We start from the raw sequence: 12,356 nt of genomic DNA, 5'->3' as shown, positions 1-12,356 counted from the left end.
ACCAGGAGCTGAGGTTGATGGGTTAGAGTGAGAAGATTCTGCTTCCTTACCATCAACAGGAGCCTTACTACCATAATCTTGCGATCGAGTCGCAATCCTGACATGAGACATCATCAAAATGGGTTCTTCACTGGCATTCGAAGAAGAACCTATCATCTTATTCTCCTGCTCTGGAAATGGATTTTTTAACACAGCAGGAGTGGGAGAACCTTTGACTATTTTCACTACCTCGGCCCGATGAGGGCAGTCTCTCGTAAAATGATCTTCTTCACAAATAAGACAAGGATATCGAGGTTTGCGTTTTTCGTCATTGGTTTCCGACTTTTCCGTTTTCTCCTTTGGAGCCTTGTCTGCTTTAGCCTTCTTCTTTCCTTTCTTCTTTCCACCGTTTTTGGATTTGGCCGTAGATGACTCTACAGCGTGAATGTCGGCGGTAAGTTCAGGAGGAGAAGACTCTCCTGTCGGAGAATCAGGCAAAGTGATAATTGGAGTATTGGAGGTCTTGGAAGACTTCTTCTTACTCTTCGTAGTCACGATACCAATCATACCATCAGCGGCATGAGATCCCGAAGGAGCAGCAGCGATTTGGTTTGACTTTGGAAGATCCGGAATTTTCTCGTGTAACGTACCCGACTGAGTGTAAACTAAGTCAAGGTATTGTGCCTGAGCAATGACTTGCTCCTCAGTAACTACTCCGGCCTTAGCTACATCTTCAGTAATTCTTGGTAATAATGATTTGACAAACCATTCAGCTAAGATTTGGTCCGGGATAAAAACTTTCACTAATCTCCTTCGACGTCTCCACTCATGAATGTGATCAGAAATGTACGTGGATGTCGATTGTTTTAGCGAAGTTAATAATTCTGTACCATTATCGTATCTGACTGGTAACTGAAAATGAGTTAAGAACGAGGTAGCTAACTGGCTAAAGTTGTAAAAAGAGGCCCGTGGTAACTCAATGTACCACTTGGCTGCGAGACCAATGAGTGTACGCTGGAAAAGACGTAAGCGGATGGAATCATCTGAGATGGAATTTGATGCACACCAGAGGTGGTAAGTCATCACGTGATTAGACGGATCCTCTCCAGACTTACCTTCGAACTTGGGTATATCGCTGGGCAACTTATTTGGCATTGGCGGCCAGAACTGAAGATATTGAATTGGATCGTTCGTTAGGCGCGTCAAGTCGGGTAAATCTAAAGTCGCAATAAACGGTAACTGCCGGTTAGGATCTCTAAAACTCTGAGTCACAATACCAGCCCCAGGAGGAGGATATCCAGGATAACTAGGAACAGGAGTCGCATTTGGGATATTATATCCTCCTGGAAAACCAGGATTAACCGGACCGTACTGGGGTTGCTGAGGTGGTTGATAAGTGTACCCAGGATACGGTTGATACTGGTAAACCGGTTGTTGGGCAGCTTGCCCAGGTTGATACTGTCCCTGGTACGGAGGTTGAACAAATTGAGGTTGAGTAGTAACAACCGTACTTGTACCAGGTTGGCCTGCAGGCATCTGGACTGTGGTTTGAACCGTGGGTCCAGACAACGGTACAGATGTCTGAGGAGTGGTTACAGGGACAGTAGAAACCGGAGCTGCCGATACTCCAGAAGTAAGCATGGTAGATGAAGCGGTAGTTGCTGCAGCCGTGTGAGGTGGAGTACCAGGTGCAATTGGCGGCTGAGTAACTACGGAAGTTACAGGGGTCTGAACACTTGACTGGACAGGTTGCGGTTGCTGGGGTGGACCAGGAACTGCAGGTTGTCCTGCTTGAGGTACCGACTGTATACTTGGTTGCGACATCTGTTGACCCTGTGACGGATCCCATGTTAACATTCCAGGGTATTGACTCGTAACAGGTTGAGGATACTGAGATCCATAGCCGTATTGAGGATAGGGTTGATAACTGTAAGGTGCAGTCCCATATGATTGCCCTTGAGGTGGTTGATAACCTTGACCAGGGTATTGACCCGTAGGTTGATAACCTTGAGGTAAATACGAATACTGGGGTTGACCTTGACCTTGAGGTTGGTATCCTTGAGGTTGATACCCTTGGGGTTGATACCCTTGGGGTTGCCATCCTTGAGGTTGCCATCCTTGAGGTTGATATTGATACTGAGGTTGACTTTGGGGTACATATTGAGGCTGGGGTTGATACCCTTGGGGTTGATACCCTTGAGGTTGCCCCCCAGTCACGAATGAAGTACCTTGAGGTTGCCCCCCAGGCATTAACGAAGGTTGCCCCCCAGGCGGTAATTGGCCACCTTGAGGTTGGTTAATGGGAGTTGAACCTGACATCATATAAACGTCACCTATACTCAATGGTACATTACCACTGTTTCCAACTAATAACCCATGATCAACGGGTTGAGGAGATGCTCCCGCAAAGGTACCAGAAAGTGATTGATACCCAGTAGGAACAGAAGGACCGCCATGTAAAAATGATTCAGGACTTTGTGAAAACACAGATGACTGACCAGACATATTTACAGGAGAATGAATTCCTCTAGGTGGAACCGGAGTACGAGGTGTAGAAAAACCTACTGAGTTGTCTAAAAAATTGGTTAATGCAAGGTACCAAGATTCACTTCTAGGAGGACTGTAAAAGATGGATTCACGCTCCCTTAGATCAAGGGTAATTAGATCTTCAGAATCAGAAACGCCTATTTCTTCCTCTGGAACAAGTTCTTCTATAGCAATTAATCCAACAGGAAGATTTTCGGTGATAATTCTTTCTATTCTTGGTGAATCAGGAACACTAGGAGTTGGAGTAACAGGTTCGGAAATTTCAGGTTCTTCGCCTGTTTCACTGGCAGATGAAAAACTACCAGCAAGCTCGGAAACTGTAACAGCTTCGGGATTGTAACCTGTTTCTAAACTTTGGTAATCTGGATGGACTACCAAGGAAAACTCTCCTTCTTCAGGTGATCCTACTTTACTGCCACTAGGAGGAGTTACAAGGACCTTTAACCCTTCTAAATGACCCGGAATGTCTTCAGGAGATTCACCCCGCGATTTACGGAGTTTTCTTAACAAATCTATTCCGGTAACAATCTCAGGAGACTTGCCCCGAAGTCTACGGGACTGTCTCGGTAATTCCGCCACAATTAAAGATTTTAACTACAACACACGAAAACAAAGTAAAAAATTTCAAATCAAACCACCTAAAGTCTTCTAAAGAAGCAAACAAATTTGAAGCACACGCCTAAATAATCTAGAGCGTCAAACCACACACAAACAGTAGTCTTCCGGACCAAAAGCGCTAGTTGGTGATTAGGCCCAACCTCGCAGGATTCAGTACAGAAATGGTGGGTGGAACAGTTACCCCGGCAACCTGCTTAATGAATAGACTGGACCAAGTTCCTCCACTTTAACCGTCTCGAAGTGAAGCGAACCCCCCAGAAAATCCAAGTGAGTATAACCGACGTCTGCTCCAGGTACAGTGGGACCTTCCCTCCACCGTCACCTTGGGTAGAATCCTAGATATTATGGCCACTAAGGTTACCAATCACAACAATTACACCTGGGGGAACAGTCTAAACTCCGACAGCACGCAAGGGCAGAGTAGCAAGCTCCAATCCCCTTACCGGCTCCTTGACAACAATCCAAGGTTTACCGATAAGTGACCCCTGGCTCCTCGACAATGGTTAATCCGAGGTTTACCGTTTGTAATACGTACTGCCTGGCGTCGTTCCCAACGAGGGAGGAATGATCCCCTCACTGGTTCGGACACGAGCTCGTGCTTCTCCTTTAAGAGGAGCTTTCCCAGAATGTAACTGAAACAATTGGATTTGTTCTACTCAAGATAGACTATCTGTTTGGTTTTGTAGTCTTGGAGAGTTAAGTACTCACCTACTCCAAGACCCTAGCCTAAGCTATGTTGGTGCTTCAGAGCCCTAGAAAAATAAAGATTACTAGATTGATTTTAATTTAAGCGTTACTTTTAAGGTTGTTTCTTAAGTCAAAAGGTGATGGAAGTGAAACTAGTGGTGTGTTGACTCGACTCGAAACCACTACAAAATGCACCTAGAATGATTTATCCACTACTTTACTTTTTCGATGAATTGCTTAACTAAAAAGTTGAGAGAATGCAATCTTTATAAAAGCAACTTCTTAATTGAAGACAATCAAAGAAACAATTCGTTTGTCTTTTCCAAGCATAAAAACATAACCTCTCTTTACATGCACGAAAAAACTCTTTTCTTCTTTCGAAAACAAAAAGCTACTTGAAACAAGACTTTTTAAGAAGATGTTTTTGTATTTTTCTTTTAATAAAGCAAATAAATCTAATATAACCAAAAATCAATCTTAACAACTCTTAAAATCTATGAAAATGCACTCATAAGCAAACTAAAGGCAAATTTACTCTAAGCAATCTTAACGAGGCCAAAACTAACAATGATTATTTCTAAGGTGTTTTACTTGATCACAATCAAATCAAGGACTAGCTTATTGCAGAATCAAAAACTAGCCAAAACAAAACTCTAATCTTTTTGTTCTTTTTGTAAAATGGAAATCAATACTTTATAAACAAGTAATTCGAAATTTGACCCAAAACAACTCAAATGGCAAGTTGCTCACAAAAGGAGACTTTACGACAGGCCCGACTTCTAAGAAGGTTGACTAACCAGAGAGATCTAAGGCTGGACAACTTTCTACTATCAAAGTCACTACAAAGCCTTTCCAAAAATCAAACCCTAGGTCTAAACTTCGTTGAAAACCACTAAAACACTCAAAGCTCACAAAACTAGTTCAGGTGAAAATTCTTGACAGGGTACTAAAGGATCTGGGCAGAAAACACTAAGGAAAAACAAAATCTAAAAGCAATTTAAAGCAAAAATGGAATTTTCTTAAGTTTTACAGGAAGACGCAGGCAACCCGTTGTCACAGGTGCGGCCCCGCTCTGTGCAGACGGCAACAGCGCGTCCAAAGACGCACTGTGCAGTACTCAGTGGGTGCGTCCTTCTGGAAAAATGAAGAAAAACCAAATCTAACTAAATCTAAAGCTAAGCCACCCAAATACTAATTCTCACAGTCAAAAACCAGAAAATAAAAATGATTTTCTCAAAGCAAAGTTCATATAAAGGAAAAGACTCTCTCATTAATGGATTCCCCAGCGGAGTCGCCAATTTGTCACACGGAATCTGTCAAGGGTGCGGACACGACTGACCTTCCTAGAAGTCTAAGACATTCTAATGACAAACAAGACAAAATGGAGTGATCTTTCTCTAAATACACCTTTTACAACATGAAAACTACAAGTGTTTAGGCTTACCTTATTCCAAAACGCTGTTGTTGAAGTCCGTTCTTGACGATCCGGATGAGCTCCTCCTTCAAGTCAATTCCTGCAACCACAAACAATCAAACAATTACCAAGCACTTGCATTTCATATAATAAAACATATATTCAACATGCAGACCAAGGAACACATGAAATAACTCATTAACACAAGCTATTGAGAAAAATAAACCAGTTTGTATTAATAACGAAACAAAGAAACTCTTACAACCTGGCCTTGGTGTTGTGCAAGTTCCTCCCAGGGTCCATCAAGGGTTTTCCTCTACTTTGACAAAGCTCACCCTCTCCCAAGTAGAATCAAGTGAAGACAATCTCTCCTCACAAAGGCTCTAATGGAAGACCTAAATCCTGCAGCATTTACCCAAAGAAAATGTATAGCTCCAACCTCTTCTCCTTCTGGCTCAATGCCTTTATTTATAGTGCTGTAAAGAGGTTATTCAGGTCCACTATCAATGGGATCATCCCCCTCTTTGGGTGGGATAGCTCCCTTATTGATGGGATAAGTTCCCCCTTAATAGAGATACATGAACCAACTGGAGGCGCATCCATTTCATCAAACCGACCTCTAGAATGTTCTAGAAGTAACCACAAGTAACTTTTTCAAGATAAAACTCGCGCATTTTTCCTTTTACAGAGGGACGCACCTGTCCCTTAACATACAGAGCGTCCATGGACGCATATTTTGTGAACAAGGTCAGCGTCCCCGCATGTAAGGCTAGAGAGAACCTGCGACCCCAGAGATAAACATAGTTTTTACAAGACTTTCTCTCTTCTTTGAGTTTGAGATGGATAACAGAGGCATGAGACTTGCCTAAGAGGGTAGCATGACTGTTGATTTGAGCCATACTAACTGTAAGTAGTCAAGGTGACATTTTTTAGTGTAACAGATAGGTGGTGTACAAGTGATTTGAAAATCCTGCAAAGTCTGCATCATCCAAAGAAGTTGGGTGCAACAAGATGCAGCAGCAACATATTCCGCTTCAGCTGTAGACAAGGCAATCGAACTCTGTTTCTTGCTGAACCAAGATACCAGTCTGGAACCCATAAAGAACGCACCACCACTTGTGCTTTTCCTGTCATCCACGCTTTCGGCCCAATCTGCATCTGTATAAGCATGAAGTGTAAGATCTGTATCTCTAGGATACCAAAAGCCATAATTTTGAGTCCCTTGAAGATATTTGAAAATTCTCTTCACTGCCTGAAGATGAGTCTCCTTCGGATTTGCCTGAAATCTTCCAACTATTCCAACTGCATGCATGATGTCCAGTCGGGTACCTGTCAAATATAGTAAACTTCCAATCATATATCTGTAGGTTGGTTGGTGTACTGCTGCAGATTCATCATTTTCACTGAGACCTCATCCTGTGACCATGGGTGTACATACTGGTTTTGCATCTTCCATGCCATATTTCTTCAAAATCTGTTTGAGATACTTGGTTTGAGATAAAAATATTCCTCCTTCTTTTTGTTGGATTTGCAAACCAAGGAAATATGTCAGTTCTCCTAGCAAGGACATTTCAAATTCTTTCTGCATGACCGAGGCAAAGCTTTGACTCATAGCTTCTTCATTGCTGCCAAAAATAATGTCATCTACATACACAACAAGTATTAGCAATTTGTCATTTTCAACTTTTATATAAAGATTGCTATCTGCTGATCCTTTTTAAAAACCTTGTTGATGAAGATATTTGTCCAAACGGTAGTACCAAGCCCTTGGAGCCTGTTTGAGACCATAGAGAGCCTTTTTCAATCTGCATACAAGATTTGGATCATTTCCAAGAATGAACCCATCTGGCTGTTCAATGTACACTTCTTCTTCCAAGTCTCCATTCAGAAAGGCTGATTTCACGTCCATTTGAAATACTTTGAAGTTTTGAAAACTTGAGAGAGCAAGAAACATTCGGATGGCCTCAAGTCTTGCAACAGGAGCAAAGGTTTCTTCAAAGTCTATTCCTTCTTGCTGCGCATACCCTTTACAAACAAGTCTGGCTTTGTTTCTAATTACTTCTCCATTTTCATTCAATTTGTTTTTGAAGACCCATTTTGTCCCGATAACATTCTTATTTTTTGGTCTAGGAACCAGCTCCCAAGTGTTGTTCTTTTCGATCTGCTCAAGTTCTTCATCCATTGCTTTCACCCAACATTCATCTTTGCATGCCTCTTTCACATTTTGTGGTTCAGTAGAGGAGAGTAATGCCAAATAGCTTGAAGCTTCTGCAACTGTTCTTCTTGTTTGTACACCTGCTTCTTTCTGCCCCATAATCTGAGATTCTGGATGATTCTTCTGAACATATCTGGATGGAGTCTTTTCTTCTATTCTTGTTTGCTCCTCTGGTTCTTCTTCTTGGTTCTTCTTGAGGTTCTTCTTCTTCATTATTCTGTCGTTGGGGGTAGCCTTCATCTTCTTCGATGTCTTCATGATGTACTTGCCTAGGAATGTATCCCTTTTCATCAACCACTACATCAATGCTGTCAACAATTCTGCCAAGTCTTTTATTGTAGCATTTGTATGCTTTGCTATGTGGAGAGTAACCAAGAAGAATGCCTTCATCTGCTCTAGGTTCAAGTTTACCAAGCTGCTCATCTGTATTCTTGATATAGCATTTGCTCCCAAAGATTTTGAAGTGCTTTACCGAAGGAGTCCTACCACTCCAGAGCTCATGAGGAGTTTGAGTGCTGTTTACCCGGACATTTGTTTTGTTGAGAATCACAACCGCAGCATGTGCAGCTTCACCCCAGAAGGTTGCAGGAGTTCCTGACTCATCAAGCATAGCACGAGCCATTTGTTGGATTGTTCTGTTCATCCTTTCCACAACTCCATTTTGCTGAGGAGTTCTTGCTGTAGAGAATTCTCTTCTTATCCCATGTTCTTCACAGAAATCGAAAAATTCATTTGAAGTAAATTCCCCACCTCTATCAGATCTGAGGCACTTAATTTTGTGACCTGATTGATTTTCTACCAAGGCTTTGAAGGATTTGAATTTTTCGAATGCTTCATCTTTGTGCTTCATAAGTCCTAACCAGACAAACCTGGAGAAATCGTCAATGAATAATATCAAGTATTCTTCTCCTCGAGGTGTTCTTTTCCTGAAAGGACCGCATGTATCTGTATGTACTAGCTCAAGAGGCATGCTAGCTGATCCTTCTTTCTCTGGAAAGTTAGTTCTGGTTTGTTTTCCAAACTGACATGATTTGCATATGGTGTTGTCAGGAATTTTGATATCTGGAAGATCACGAACTGCCTGATATTTGCATGCTTTCCTTATTTGTGAAAAGCTTAGATGTCCCAACCTCCGATGCCATAACTAGTGCTCATCATCCTTGCTCAGATAGCATTGTTGTTGTCCTTCTTCAAATATGTATAGATTATTTGGAGTTCTTTTACCTTTGATCATTGTTTTACCTGTATCAAGATCACGAACAAGACATCCATTTGATCTGAATATAACCTCGGTTCTTTGATCACACATCTGGCTGACACTTAGAAGATTATGCTTCAATCCATCAACATACAAAACATTTCCAGCCTTGACCTTTTCTTTTAACTGAGCAATGCCCTTTCCTTTTATAGTTGCAGGAGTATCATTTCCAAAAGAGACTTTCTTTCCCTTTTCTAGAGCAGAATAAGACTCGAGTTTTTCTTTATCACCTGTCATATGCTTCAAACATCCACTGTCAATGTACCATAGATTTTCCTGTCCCTCTGCATAAAATGCTATCCCACATCTTTCTGTTTGAGGTTCCTTTATTCTCCATGTTTTGGTGCTTGAGGCTTGTTCCTTTTTCTGCTGAAACCTGCTCCTGCATTCAGAGTCTTCATGACCAAAGTTATTGCAAATAGAACATTCAACTTCATTTTCAAGAACCGAAAAGTTGTTATAGGTCCTCTTTGTAATCCCTGTCATACTTCTTTGCTTTTGAGCTTCTCTAGTCATGATCGTTTTATATGCAACACATTGAGCTGCTTTGTGACCAAAGTTATGGCAAGAAAAACATTGTCCATTGAAGAAACTTCTGCGGTTATTGAATCTACCAGCCAACTGATTGTAGTTTCTATTCTCATCTATTCTTGAACCAAATTGAGAAGATTTTACCTGTGGCTGGTTGTAGCTTTTGTTCACCCTTAAGATGGATTGCCCTTGATAGTTTCTGTTTGTAATTCGTTCCTTCTTTACCTGTTGATCTTCATTGTTCTTTTGCTCATTTCTTCTTTCTGCATCAAGATAACTTTTTGAGGTGGATTCTTGAGAAGTTTCTCCATTATAGCCCAGACCTGTCTTGTTTAGAGGAGACCGCTGCACATTGATAATCTCATCCAAAGTTTCAGATCCTTTGACAAACTTGAGATTAATAGCTTTTGTTTTCTCGATCTCTTTTCTAAGACCAACAATTTCACCTTCTAATTTTTCAAGATGTTTTTCCTTTTCATCAATTTGAAATTGTAGAGTATCAATGATCATGTTCTTTTCTTCTATACATCTCTTGAGTCTAGTAATTTCATCATAAAGGTTATCCACATCTACAGCATCCATATAATCATCATCTTCAAATGCCATTAACAACTTATATTCATTACCTTGTTCATCTTCATCACTGTTTGATAGACCATCACTATCTTCATGAGTGTAGTAGCTTTTCTTATTTGCGTTCTGTTTCTTGTTCCATCTAGTAGGTTCCTTTCCTTTATCCTTATAAGGACATTTTGCAGCATAATGACCTACTCTTCCACAAGCAAAGCATTTAAAAGGTAACTTACCTCTGAACCTTCCAGAACCCCTTTGAAGATTTCTGACAAAATTTGATTCTTCTTCCTCTTCTTCTGGGACGTGGCTTGCTTCATAATAATCTCCTTTGCCTGATGCCTTGAAAGCAGCTTCTCTTCTATCTGAAGGACCTCCCTTTCTCATTTCATAAGCAGTTAGAATTCCATGTAGCTGAGACAAGTAAGAATTCGTAGATTTTCCTTTTCTTCTATAGCAGATACTTTAGATTCAAACTTGGGAGACAAAGATCTTAGAACCTTTTCAACCACTATAGCCTCTCTTATTTCTTCACCCAAATTTTTCATACAATTAACAATCTCATCTACCCGAAGAAAATAGTTAGCCACACTTTCATCATTATACATCTTGAGAGTCTCATACTGAATCCTGAGAGTTTGAAGTTTAGCACGCTTTACCTGTTCATCTCCTTCATAGCTTGTGACAATTTTGTCCCATATTTCTTTTGCGGATTTGTAGTGCATTACCTTCATGAATTCCGTTTGGGATATACATCCTAACAGAGTACTGACTGCTTTTGCATTTGTTTCATACTTCTTTTTCTCAGTTGGATCTGTAGGAGTAGCTGAAGGAAAAGCATAGCCTGTTTCTACAATGTCCCAAACTTCTGTACCAAGAGATTGAAGATATGCAGTAACTCTTACCTTCCAATAATTGAAGCTTGTCCCATCAAAAACTGGTGGCCTGATTGATGCTTCTCTCTCGTAGTTGCTCATGATGAATGATCTACCTTCAAGCGATCAAGCTTTTCTGAAGGACCTGCTCTGATACCAATTGTTGGAAATAATACTGAGAGGGGGGGGGGGGGGTGAATCAGTATTATCTAGCAATTAATAAATCTTCCTTATTTGATCTTTGAATTATTTTTGCATGTCAGTACCATAAAATAATGAGCATGAACAAAGAAAACAGATAGTCACACCAAAGAACACAAGATGTAAGGTGGAAACCCAATGTGGGTGAAAACCACTTGCTGCAATATGTCTCTATCTTCTTTCAAATTAGATACTCCTTTTACAATGATTTTGTACTGGTGCAGTCCTTTACCAGTACGCAGGCTGCAACCTGCAGAGAGCTACAACTCTCTCTCGTTTTCCAGTCTCTCCTGGAAGGGAGCTACAACCCCCTACTTCTTTTCATAAAGCATCAAATGGTCACCAAGTACATATCAGTTACAGTCCACTACAGTTATCAGATCAGCAATAACAGAACTAACCCAGAACACCTTATCAACAGAGAAATTCAATCAACAGAACATCTTAATACAGAGACGCAACTTTTCCTTCTGTGACCTGCGTATAGACGCAGTTCACCTTCTGCTTTCCTGCGACCACCCGCAGATATCCTTCTGCTGCGCTGCGTGCCTACGCACTGTTCCTTCAACTGCTCTGCGTCCTGTTGCTTCAGGGACGCACCCAAAAACACTATCGCGGCGCGTCCTGTTGCTGCAGGGACGCACCCGAAGACACTATCGCGCCGCGTCCTGTTGCTTCAGGGACGCACATGAACCCTGGTTTCCCTGCGTCCCGGACGCACCTGAATTTCGTCTACCCTGTGTCCCCACGCAGGTATCCTCCTACTGCACTGCTTCCCAGCGCACTTTCCTTTCACTCTACCTGCGTCCTTTCGGGTATGAATGATTTCAAGACTTTAAGTGTAACCCAAACAGTCAGATCTACAGATCTGATCTTGCGCCAAAGAGATCTCAGTCCTTCAGTAGATTCGCCTTTTAGATCTAGACCAGATCTCACCTCATAAGATATTCAACCAAAGACATACAAAATCCAAATGATCTCCTTTGCTTTATATAGGCAAGCTCCTCCTCAAAACATGGAACAATACCACGAGCCGACACCATAATAACACAATACCGTCAGCTAGATACCAAGAGTAAAACACAAGAAACCCCCACGTGAGCTTTTCTCTGCCTTGAAATGTGTGCACTGGGTGGACGCACCTCCTGAATGGCTGGCCTGCGTCTCTAGACGCGGTCCCTGCAAGGTGTACCTGCGGGTACGCACCTTCTGAACTGATTTCCTGCGTCCTTCTTATTTTTCAATAAAAAGAGAGAGCCTTGTCATGGGAGTTTCCATCAAGTACAACATCTGTAACATATATAGCCATTCCTGAAACATAATGCCAACACAAAATTTACCAACAAAGAGTTGCAAGAGCTCAAAGAAATAGACATTAATGAAACTGTTGAAGGAGAATCTGAAGTTATTGATTTAAAGGACAATTTTTTACCCACAGGATTAACTCCTCTAGAAGACATT

This window comes from Pinus tabuliformis, chromosome 4_1, assembly GCF_031772625.1.
Source record: "Pinus tabuliformis cultivar Carrire ecotype Pingquan chromosome 4_1, CPIR1, whole genome shotgun sequence".
Lineage (NCBI taxonomy): Eukaryota > Viridiplantae > Streptophyta > Pinopsida > Pinales > Pinaceae > Pinus > Pinus tabuliformis.
Note: the sequence above shows the minus strand (reverse complement) of the source record.